Source organism: Aquarana catesbeiana, linkage group LG01 (genome assembly GCF_042186555.1).
Source record: "Aquarana catesbeiana isolate 2022-GZ linkage group LG01, ASM4218655v1, whole genome shotgun sequence".
NCBI classification, from domain to species: domain Eukaryota; kingdom Metazoa; phylum Chordata; class Amphibia; order Anura; family Ranidae; genus Aquarana; species Aquarana catesbeiana.
In genome coordinates this window covers 957,732,711-957,746,050 of record NC_133324.1, presented here as the reverse complement: position 1 = coordinate 957,746,050, position 13,340 = coordinate 957,732,711, and the positions used below count along the sequence as shown (strand labels likewise).

General features: G+C 41.2%; 1 pseudogene; it reads left to right on the top strand.

The window, feature by feature from the left end:
• The window catches only part of LOC141128494 (legumain pseudogene), a 54,895-nt pseudogene that overhangs the window by 20,727 nt on the left and 20,828 nt on the right, over positions 1-13,340 (top strand).

Below are 13,340 nucleotides of genomic sequence, written 5' to 3'. Positions count from 1 at the left end.
GGTGACGTTGTCCGGTGGTGATCGGCAGTGGATCCGAATACTCAGAGAAACTAATCCGACTTCATCACAGCTGAATCCCCACCACATTAAAGGTAAGGTCACTTTCATCTAACCAATCAACGAATCTTTATTATTTAATGAGCATTATGATAATCCTGCAGAGGTTTATGAGGTGTAATACATTCTGAAGAGCCTACTGTATTTATTGGCGTATAACATGCACCTTTTCACCCTGTAAACAGGGTGAAAATAATGTGTGCCGATATAGATTAAAAACGCCATGGCACATACTGCATAGCACCTTAGGGGGTGTGATCTCAGGCGAGCAGACACCATCAGAGACTACCCAGGGGACCTGGGAGTCCCGGGACACTCAGACCCGGCATTGCAGACCCCCGGTAGACATCCTCCCTCTGCACTGCACACAGAAGCCACAGTCTAAAGCAGGGATCCTCAAACTGTGGCCCTCCAGCTGTTGCGGAACTACACATCCCATGAGGCATTGTAAAACTCTGACATTCACAGACATGACTAGGCATGATGGGAATTGTAGTTCCTGAACAACTGGAGGGCCGTAGTTTGAAGACCCCTGGTCTAAAGCCTCGTACACACGATCGGATTGTTGGCCAACAAAACCATAGACTTTTGTCTGAAGGGCGTTGGCCCAAACTTGTTTTGCATACAAATGGCAAGGAATTGTCGGCCAACAAAAATGAACATACTGACATACTACGTGGTTTTTCAACTATTTAGCGCCACCCTTTGGGCACCTTCTGATAATTTTCTGTTAGTAGACGTTTGGTGAGTGTTGATTTGTTAATAGACCTGACACAAACCTGTTTGGTGGACACTAAGGTCCCAGTAAATCATGACCAGTATCTGATTTGTTTTATTTTCTAGGGGATGCAGGTTACCCACAGCTGACGGGGCTGATGGCTACAATTGGGCACCTCCAGGACAAGCAGTAGCTCAGGTACAACAAAGGCCGTGCAGAGAAGCTAAGAAATTGTGGAGACCATATTTGGTCATAAGATATGGTTTCTCTGCTTCCCCAAGGATGAAGCTGCCAGCATCATCATGTTGCATCTTACATAGCATCTGCCTTGTGAGGAATAATTATTGGGAGCTGACAGGAGAGGGAGCCAGAGTTCCATCAGCTGCTGATCCCCAGAAGTCACATAACCGAGGTTGGATGTGCCACCCGAACTAAGCTGATAGCCTAGTACTTTAATAATGTGTGAATACATAAGTACATGTAATGATACAAAGCAGCCCATGCCTTGCATTGACCCACAACCTACCACCTTTGACCTATCTCACTAACAAGAACACAGATGGAAATAAAGTGACAGGCGTTGTGGTCCTTATCCAGTCTATAGTTTAGCTGGGGCTTTACTAAGTCAAGGAAAAGGGGAAAATTTTGCTAATTTTTGGGAGAGAAGGGAGTGAGAACAGCTGTCAAAGGGTTCACATACACAAACATCTAAGGAGAATGAGCCTGTAGATTTGAGAATGACACTAATGTCTGCTATGTACCTTTTTTTTTTTTTTTTTTTAGCCTGATATTACTCCAATTATAGAGCAATGGTCTGCAGCACACATGTGCACACCTGTGTCATGGCCGTACTTATTGCCCGAGTGCACATTTTCACTTCCTATATGTGAACTTCATGAGAACCTGTGAATAGAAGTGGTGCAGCATAATGATGTTGAGGCTCTGAATCCTCTGATTTATAAGGATGTCATGGTGCTAGGGGTCACTATAGTAGCAGGAGCCTTTGCAGATGAAGTACTCGAGGAAGAAGCCTATGCTGCTGTTGCCTTCCATCAACTTCACATCTCAAGCCTATTTGGAAAACATGTGGGACTCTGATATCCATTCTAAATTCCGAGAGAAGTAATTATGTATGTGTATGGGCTATGAGGAGAAATGTGCCCCATCTACAACCTGAAGCCACACAGTACCAGGGATGGTGAAGTTGCTGGTTTCTCTTTACACTTGTGGTGTGGCAGCTTCCAAACTTCCACTGGCACTATACTTGGGATCAGCTAATCAATTGTGTCCAGGGTGTGTATGCAGGTCATTAATTCCATTCTTGCCCTTGTGCCACAGGTTTATCCACTTTGCACAAACTGAAGATGAATGGAATGATGTGAAGGTGGCTTTCTACCAGCCTGCTGAATGTCCTCTGATGCTGGGGGGCCACTGATTGTACCCATGCTGCAATTAGGGCCCCCAGGTAAAGAGACGTTGACTTTCATAATCACAAGCAGTACCACACCATCAATGTACAAGTGTTGTGTGATACCAGGCAGGGTCTGTATGCTCAGACAGGGATCTGTGTGGTGTGGACAGTGAGAGAAGTAATAATGTAAGCATTCTATCTCACAGAATAATTTGGTACACTCTAAAGGCTGTGGGAGCAGCCAAGTAAATCCCACACACTGAGATTCCTCAGATTGTATGCAAGATTTATATCTTCCTGTGCGTGTCCAGCCAGATAGAGGCCCTCACCGGAATCTGTGACCAGTGGTATTGCAGGCTGTAATAACTTTGGCAGTTGGTTTTATATTCCCTATAATAAGCTTTTCACCTCCAATCAAGGATCTTGCTCCAGGTATTAGGTTACCATGGGGGTGCATCCTGGACATCTGGTGGGAGATTAGAGTGTTCGTGTTTTGTGGCTGTTACCTGGGTCTGTATTGGAGAATTTGAGGCTCCTTTGATAATTTGCCAGAATGCTGGTTGATTTCTAAAGACACACAATGGAAAGAGATACATTGCATATATTCCACATCTGTGATGGGAAGACTTTTATTGGTTCCTACCTACCAAGCCTAAAGGTTTCCCCTCACCCGCTCTGGGTGTTGGATAACCATTGTTTCTGTAAGGCATTTTTTTCTTTTAATAGGTTGAGCTTTACAGATCGTGATGAAATTTTGGGTGGTATATACAGTATATAATATGGAACGTCTGCCTTCCACTGTTCTGCATTGTATATACTCTGTGCCCTGGTTTGTACTGAACACAGACATGTCCTGTATGTTCTGGGCATATTCCATACCCCCTGGGCTGTACATTGATAGTCGGGGGGGGGGGGCAAATAGGAACACACAGGGGGGCTAATGAGCCCATCCCCCAGCTGAGGACAAAACCCATCACTATATAGGAAGAGCCTGCAGTGCGTATTCTGACGATGCTTTGTATTTACTGCTTGAAAAAGGCCAATGAGACCAAAAAATTTACTTCATTTCTGATTTACAGTTTTAAGAATTACTCTGACCAGAATGTAAAGTAAATTGTATACTGAAGGCATTGCTGCACTGTTATTGCAAAAATACAAGAGGGGGCAGAGAAATAAAAAAAAAAAAAATCTATCCCTCATTCCCCAACTTCATACAAGGTGGATTGCTTTTTGAGGCTGAACCCTCAACCAAATTAGAGTTTGCACAGCCCATAGAGCTCTATACACACACACTGGGTGATTGTTACATTCACATACCAGAACATTTCTTTCAGGATCTCCTTCCAAACACAACTTTTGTATCAGTGGCTCCCTACACAGAACACTGGACTTGATGGCTCGTCTTATTTCTAGAAGCTCATAAAAGAGACAAGTCCTATTTATGAATGATTTCCCTGGACTGAGCTCGGTCTCTGATATAGAAATCTCTCTGTACTGATATACAAGTTGGTTCTCTCCCTCTACTGAGTTAAGTCATCTCTGTCTCTCTTTAACTCTGTGCGGATATATCAATATTTTTCCCTACAAGAAGCTTCAATGTCCCCCCTCCACCACACAGCACACCTCCCTCTCCCAACACACAAATGGCTGATTGCTTCTCCTCTCCACCCAGATATAGTCAGCACTGACCCCGCCCACTCATCACATGACCAATACCAACCAATGAATGTGCTTCAGCCCTTCCCACTAACTAATCACATGACCTCTCATTAGCTGTTCATATTGAGCTATAGCTCCTCCCTTTCACAGAGTAACCCTTTTATGTAATTCTCTCTCTCTCTTGGATGATTTATAAAATCTTAATCTAATAAACCCCCCCCCCCCCCCGCCCCCATATACACGGCCCCAGTCAGAGTTCTGTGAATGAAGAGACTACAAGTATGGAAAGCATTGTCAGATGGCAGCTCATAGTTCTCAATGAAATATGAGGGGGGCGCTGGTGAGTATCCTTGTACTTCATTGATTCTTCCTGGAATAAAATATCTGCCTGTATTGGAGATACGGGGGAGACATCTACACTGACAGTCTGCAGGAGCCTGACATTGTACCAGAGATCTGGTGATCCTAAGTGCAATGTTGTACAGGCTCCTAAGACAAAAAATTATAAATGCACTATTTTTGCAAGTAAAAAAAGTGTATTTACTATTTTTTTTTTCTTAAAGGTGAACTTATCCTTTAATCATTATGTGATCATCATTATCATCATTGGTCTGGTCCTTGGATGTATCTCCCTCCTCCATAGTGACAGTGTGCCCGGCGTGTACTATGACATCATTGACCAGACATGGAAGGGGATGTGGATGTCTAATAAGAGGTGCTTCTCCTCTTCTGCCTGGAAATGTGGCCTCCTGTCACTCCGACTCCTTTGAGGTTCTGATCCAAAAAGATTCTAAAAAAATAAAAGCACATCTTTTTGTAGGTAAAACAAATGTGCATTTATTCTTTTTTTTTTTTTAATTAGGAGCCTGTAGCAATGCACCTGCGATCAGAATATCACGGGTGCAATACTCTGTTCCTGCAGACTGTCAGTGTATCTGTCTGCTCGTACCTCATATGGGCAGACAATCACAGGAAGGATCAATGAACTACTAGAGCGCTCACTATCACCCTGTTAATTCATTGAGAACAACAAGGCAACATCCGCAATGGATGACGGTAGTTGTATTTTTTTCCCCATTCACTGAACTCTGTAAATGAATGATGTGGCCGGGTGAATGGAGCCCCGCACAGTCGCATTTTTAAACAATTGTGACAGCGGGTGCTGTGAATGAATGACGGCATGATTAGATTTTTCTTTTATTTTGGATGATTGGGGATGGTATCACCACAGAGAGGTGCTGTGGATACGAGAATCAGGTATATAGTGCCACGTCCCGATAAATTAGATTTTGAAAAGAATAAGTTTGCAGATGATGGACTTTATAGGCATAACACAGGTATGAATTAAAAGTCAATTTATTACAAAAACATACAAGACAATTCCATTAAAATTCATTGGCTATTCACAAATATGCCTTGAAGCAAACAACACACCACCTACGTAACATATACAGTAATATACTGAAAATGAGGGACCAAACAGGTCACTCTCCAATACTTGGTGAATTAGTGTATGAGTGAAAGAGGTGGTATGTCTTCATGCAGCTCAGCTCTACATGTTGCGCATATTCAAAGGACATTTCTCCAGGAGCTCATGGCGTGTTAGTTTTATAGTCAAAAAGAGAAAAATCAGAGAATAAATTCCGCAGTGCAGATGGGATGAGGGAAGAAGTATCTTCACATAGCTTCTAGATCAATCTGTGAGACCACCTCACACAAAAAGCTTTAGAGCGATTGATAGTGGCTTGTAAATAGGAAGTGCTGATGGTCAACTAATGGGGCAATGTCTGGATTAATCAGGGGATCCCCCACTAATTATATAGCTTCATTCTCCATATATACATAGTTCCCAAAGGGCATCCCGAGTGATAGAAGTCCCCTTCAAGTCTCTGCCTCAGTGATGGCCACCGAGCGTGGTAAAGGTAGCGGTTTTCTTTATTTTGTTTCATTGGATATAACTTTATATATTCAACTTGGTTGTTGGCTTTTTTTTATGTTTTTTTGTGAAAATAATAAAACAAAATTGGATAAGTCTAAAAGATGCATATATGTGCTACAGGAGGCAACTGAGTGAGTTGTGAAGTGGCCAGACAGAAAACACTCCAGCAGTAGATGTGAATGTGAAGAGTCTTGTTTTCTTATGTGCCATCATATGAAAGTGTGAATAATTTTCTAAAGAATGCAGATGTTCTAAAGCAGTGGTCATCAACCCTGTCCTCAGGGCCCACTAACAGGCCAGGTTTTATGTATTACCTTGATGCAGACTAGAATACTGCAATCACTGAGCAGCAAATGATATCACCTGTGATGTATTTCAGTTCTCTTGCAAACCTGGCCTGTTAGTGGGTCCTGAGGACAGGGTTTTAAAGCATCTTTCTACAACCCCTGGCAAAAATGATGGAATCACCAGTCCCTGAGGATGTTCCTTCAGTTGTTTATTGTTGTAGAAAAAAAAAGCAGATCACAGACATGGCCAAAAACTAAAGGCATTTCAAATGGCAACTTTCTGGCTTTAAGAAACACTAAAAGAAATCAAGAAAAATAATTGTGGTGGCCAGAAACAGTTAGATTTATAGAACAAGCACAGGGAATACATTATGGAATCACTCAATTCTGAGGAAAAAATTATGGAATCATGCTGTAAATTTTCATTACAAACACTAACACCTGCATCAGATTAAATCTGCTTGTTAGTATGTAGGTAAAGAGGGTAAATCATCACACAATGTTGCACAAGTTGTTGGTTGTTCACAGTCGGCTGTGTCTAAAACATGGACCAAATACAAACAACATGGGAAGGTGGTTAAAGGCAAGCATACTGGTAGACCAAGGAAGACATCAAAACGTCAAGACAGAAAACTTAAAGCAATATGCCTTGAAAACAGAAAATGTACAACAAAACAAATGAGGAACAAATAGGAGGAAACTGGAGTCAACATCTGTGACCGAACTGTAAGAAACCGCCTAAAGGAAATGGGATTTGCATACAGAAAAGCTAAAAGAAAGCCATCTCTAACACCTAAACACAAAAAAACAAGGTTACAATGGGCTAAGGAAAGGCAATCGTGGACTGTGGATGATTGGATGAAAGTCATATTCAGTGATGAATCTCGAATCTGCATTGGGCAAGGTGATGATGCTGGAACTTTTGTTTGGTGCCGTTCCAATGAGATTTATGCAGACGACTGTCTGAAGAAAACATGCAAATTTCCACAGTCATTTATGATATGGGGCTGCATGTCAGGTAAAGGCACTGGGGAGACGGCTGTCATTAAATCTTCAATAAATGCACTGGTTTACATTGAAATTTTGGACACTTTTCTTATCCCATCTATTGAAAGGATGTTTGGGGATGATGAAATCATTTATCAAGATGATAACGCATCTTGCCATAGAGCAAAAACTGTGAAAAAATTCCTTGAAGAAAGACACATAGGGTCAATGTCATGGCCTGCAAACAGTCCGGATCTCAATCCAATTGAAAATCTGTGGTGGAAGTTAAAGAAAATGGTCCATGACAAGGCTCCAACCTGCAAAGATGATTTGGCAACAGCAATCAGAAAAGGCTGGAGCCAGATTGATGAAGAGTTCTGTTTATCACTCATTAAGTCAATGCCTCAGAGACTGCAAGCAGTTATAAAAGCCAGAGGTGGTGCAACAAAGTACTAGTGATGTGTTTGGAGTGTTATTTTGTTTGTTTTTCATGATTCCATAATTTATTCCCTGTGCTTGTTCTATAAATCTAACTGTTACTGGCCACCACAATTATTTTTCTTGATTTCTTTTAGTGTTTCTTAAAGCCAGAAAGTTGCCATTTGAAATGCCTTTAGTTTTTGGCCATGTCTGTGATCTGCTTTTTTTCTACAACAATAAACAACTGAAGGAACATCCTCAGGGACTGGTGATTCCATAATTTTTGCCAGGGGTTGTATACCAAGTCTGAAAGAAACCTCTCTTCAACAGACATGGATCAGTAAGAGATTACAAACACAGTTCACAATATGTCTGTGCAAACATATTCTACTTCCAAAAGATCAATTTTAAGGGTGAGACGGGTACTAGTGGTGACCAGATAAATGCCTACCGGTGTTGGCTTCAAATCTTCCTCCTGGGTCACTTAGGATATGGTCTGTATCAGGACAGAAAAGACATCCAGTAGTAACCAAAGAGAGAGCAGCACAGTTCCTGTCAGTAGGATTATAGCCATTAGCAGACACAAACTATGGTATAGAAAAGAGCAAGGAAGAAGGGGTCACTTACTAAAAGGCTCATAGAGCCACAGCATACCTTAATAGAATCTAATTCCCGAAAACAGTGTCAGGCAGAGGTGGTGTCCTCCAAGTCCAAGATTTGGTTGAGCAAGACTCATCTCCGCCATCCGGTGCAGTGGCAGAGCAATAGCATCTGACGCTGCTTTATATGTGGGTCCGGGAGTGGCGTGTGACGCGATGCCGTCGCTACGTCACACGTCATTCCGTACAGCATCAACCCGGCATCTATGGGCTTCCGTGTTTGACAGCGCATGTGTGAAAATTTGCATCAGAAGACCTGTGGTCCGTAGTTGCATAGCAACAATTCAATAGTAAACACATGGAGCCTTCAAACAGGAGGCGAGACGTATAGAGTAGAAAGACCCAGTCTGCATACTAAGACCTTATATTGGAGACCAGAGGTTATGTGACAGCCATAAGGTGTGTGATAACTGCCGGCAACCACGAGGACGACTCTGGATTTTAACTGCACGGGCGCCCCCCCACAAGGCCAGTCCAAAAGGAGAGGCATTACGGAGAGGCATCCTGCAGAAATCACCCACCGACGCATGAAAGCAGTCCATGGGGCGGGCACAACTCCGGACAAACTTGGCGACTTTTGTTACCTCGGTAACAGCCAAAATTAAAAAATTGAAAATACATAAATCTTCAGGGAATCTGACACAACTGGAACAACTCGCTCTAGAAAATCTAAAGAAATGTTACTCCCTTACAAATCAAACCTTCTGGTAAAGGGGGTAACATTGTAATAATGTCTAATGACCAATACAAACTAATGTGCAATAAAATATTATCTAATCAAGATTGGTACAAACCAATTTTGAGAGCGAGTATTTCTCGATTTGAAGTTCAGTTCTATGCCTTGGTCGGCGGTGCCTTTGCTCATGGCATCGTTGATCAAGACACTTGGGAATTTTTATGTATTAAATACCCAAGGATTCCCACTTTCTACTGTCTCCCCAAGGTCCATTAAGATCTACTATCACCACCGGGGAGACCAATAATATCTGGGAATGGTGCAATTATGGAACATTTAAGTATGTATCTGGACACATACCTAAGACCGTTTGTTGTAAGCCTACCATTTTATGTGCGAGACACGATCCATCTCCTGCAGAGTTTGGAAGGTCTCCATATATCTCAACATGCTCTACTGGTTGCCATTTATATAGAAGCTTTATATAGCTCTATCCCTCACCATCTGGGACTGGCTGCCATTAGACATGTGATCTCCCAAACTCATAGAAATTACAGAAAGCTGAATGAATTCATCATTATGGCGTTAGAATATATACTCTACCATAATGTCTTCTCCTTTGATGGCTCCCATTTACTTCAGGTGCAAGGGGTGGTGATGGGGACATAATGTGCCCCATCGTACGCTAACCTGTACCTGGGGGAATGGGAGCAGTTGTTTTTGGCTGATGAATCTGCCAAGTCTCACACTCATTATGTAGCGGCTTGGTTACGCTACATAGATGATATCCTGTTACTCTGGGAGGGCTCTGTGGTGGAGCTGGAGGAATGTATCTCTGTGATGAATGAGAATGCATTCAACCTAAAGTTCACTGTGACTCACAGTGAAACTAGTATTACCTTTTTGGACATTCCGGCAGGGAATACAATTTTACATGCCTCCAGTTTACAACATCAGCCCCTCCTCTGCGCAATCCCGTATAGTCAATACCTCAGACTCAAACGGAATTGTGCTCTAGTCAGGATTCTTTTTTACAGGAGGCCAGTGCCCTGAGGATCAAGCTCTTGGTGAGAGGTTACTCTCACACCTGTTTAAAGAAGGCCTTTAAGAGGGCCGATGGACATGTGAGGCGTGAGTTATTATTTGGTAATAAGAGAAAGACTGAAGACCTTCAGGTCATCAGAATGATTACTACGTATAGTAACCAACACCAACCAGTTAGGAAAATTTTCAGCAAGTTTTGCATCTCTTATGTAAAGATCTTGCACTAAGTCCCTATTTATTACAAAGTCCAGCGATCACATACCGATGTGCAGCCTCACTGAAGGACCATTTGGTCCAGGAGTGAGTTTGAGGGTGAATTTTGCAAGGACCCTTGCAAGAGAATGGGCACATTTACATGTGGGGGGTGGCCAATATATGAACACCAGGCAGGATACAGTACTCCCCAATGGACGGTTGTACAAACCTCATAATTTCTTCAATTGTAAAACTGAGGGGGTGGGCTATCTCCTGACATGTCAGTGCTGAAATTTTTGTGTTGGTAATACTAAACTGAAATTTTATAAGCAAGATTCTAGACACATAACCTCTATGAGAATGGCCAATCCGGAGCTCCCTCTTGGGAGACATGTTATTGATAAAAATCAGGGCAAATTCCCCAGGATCCAATTCTTAAATATGGACAAGATTCACCCAAACCCGAGGGGTAGGGATTGGAACAAGGTCCTCCTACAACGAGAAACTTGTTGGATTGCGGACCTTGGGGCGACCTCACCCCCCAAACTCAATGAACACCTGAGTTTCAGACCCTTTTTAGAGGGTTTCTCTTCGGGTGGATGCGAGAAGGAATGAATAATATTTTTTGTTCTTGTCTTGACCCTGAGGAGCCCCCTCTTCTCTCTCCGATACCCCTTCTGACTGACATTAGTCTTGTTGAGTTAATTGTTCAGGTAATGGTATGTGACCGCATAGAATAATTATGGGGCCATTTGTTATGGGTTCCCAGGACAATATATTCAGGTTTTCTTCATCTGATTGTCGTGTTGTCATTTGAATTAATGATGTCCTATGTACAAGTTTTGTTTCCATCAGGGCCATTTGAATATATTGTATATTGGGTCTCTCTTTCCCCTTGGCTACTTAACAAGTAGTATAATTAGGATATATATATTTGGAAGCGACATTATTTTCTTTGCGGTCAAAAATGCAAACCACCACAAAATTTTTGCCGTTTGCATTGATGTATGGAAGGGAGGCAGTTTTCCCCAACGAAGTGCCTGTTGAAATGCCGGTTAGTTTCTGCTCGACAGCTGTGCTGCAATTCTGTGCTCACATATGCAAAGTTATCACTTGCAGTGGAAGTGATTTAAGGCTGCAGGGCTTATCTAGAAATGTATAGGTTGTCCACTTCCTACAATAAGGAAGTCAATACAGCTTTATGTCAAGTTGTGCACCTGCATTTGTTAATTGTCATTAAGATTTTTTTCAATAGTTTCAGGTTATTGTATGTATTTGCATTTTTATTTCAATCTCTTAAAATATTTTTTTTGTAGCTTTCCCAGATCATTCTCCCACATGAGACTAGTTCTGTTTCCTTCATGGAGTAGAAGAAAGCTGCAATGGAGATTGTGAAAGCCACAAAGGAAATTATCTCCAAGTCTCAGAACAGACAAAAGGAAGCCTATGATAAAAAAAAAGTACAGAAAAAGTATAAAAAAAACTTAATTTATACCGTTGGGCAAGAGGTACTGCTGTTCAACATGAGGAAACAAGGCAGGAAAGGTGGAAGGACAGAACCAGACTTCAATGTCCCTTACACAATACAGGCAATATCTGGGAAGCTGGTCACATTGTTAAATTCTGAAGGAGTTCTTCTAAAGAACAAATACAATGTTGACCACATAAAGCCTTTCCCGAAGCCAAAAAAATTAGGGCAAGAAGGAAGCTGATAAGCAATCTATGGAGACGCCTAAAAAGGACACAGCAGCAGTACTAATACCACTCAACAGAGGCCTTCTCTCATATGTTATGCTGCAAAGGTAGAGGAAGATAACATGGTGGTCACTATTGAGGTACAAGCAAACTCAGTATCTGCATAGGATATATAATTTATATATAAATCTGAGTATCATTTTATGTTTTTGTTTCTCTAACATTTTGTCACTCTGTTTAACCTCCATGCAGTATATAAAGTTTATGGTTTATTATACATGTAGTTGAACATTAATCTTGAATTATATGCCCTCAATAGATACTTCACAGAATATTGTGCAAACAATTGAAGAGAGAGGTAGCTTTAGATAGTTTGACCTCACCCTGTTGGTATGGCCTTTATAGATTTTGGGTAAGTTGCCACTGTTCGGCATAGTTTTATAGCATTATTTTGCTACTTTGACCATGTTGGTCATTTTTGTCTTTGCCCTGTTGGTATTGCCTTTGCTATCATTTGGCCATTCCGGCTGGTTTGCTTAAAACTTGCCAACCTTTGGCATTGCATTTTATCCAGTCCTTAAAGGTTTGATATTCATGCCAAATTTGTTTTCTTTCCCTCCCCAGTTCAAATATTATTGTTGAAAGAAGACAAGTCAGTGGAAGTTGTTGTAGGGCCTTATAAGCTGTATGTCTCTTTATTTCAAACACTGCATGCAACAAAGTGGCTGGTAGATGAAGTAAGACACTTGACTACTGGTGAAAATGTATCCAAATCAATTGTGTTAGTATAGGGAATGTGTTTTGTTTCAAATACGGGTAGATGACACATACCTACATCACATAATTCACACTTGCCTGCAGGTTTTTAATTATGTGAACTGTGTGCTTGTGGTTTATTTTTTTTATTTTTTTGTTTTTGTTCAGCGTGATCATTTTTAATTTCATATTGCACAGGAATCTGTTTGTCAAATTTGTGCAGTTGTTGGCAGTGTGTTGTTTAATGGGCAAATACACAAACTTGGAAAAGGTGGGTTACTTATCATAATAAAGCTAAAACATTTATCAAATTGATTACTATCTCACTTTAAACCCGTTTGCGCAGAATATTATTTCCCGAGGAGATATGGTTGTGTCCAGTAAACGTTGGACATTACTGGATTTTAGTGGTATTTATTAATTCACAAGGTTTACCTTTCTTTACTCATGTTATTGGACTCTTATTTCATTCTCTCCTGTATATAAAGTTGTTACTTTATCTTTAAAAGGAAAATCAGAACACTAAGCAAAAGTCATAAAATGTATAAATCTGAATTACATAATACCTAACTTAGGTTACATCTTCATAATAACAATGGACACAATTCTAAACCACAAATGTCTTGATCAATCCTGGACAGGTGTCAACCTTATGTATGTATACAGATATTCAACTTTAACCCTATGACATTGCAGAGTGCATCTGCGCTATAGAGACCAAATTATGAATGTGAAATGTGTTTACCAAATTAAACATTTACTTTAGATTATTGTCATAACTGAGCAGCTCATGTTTGTCATGGACCCACTGGGAGCTGAAACTGCTTATATATCTAA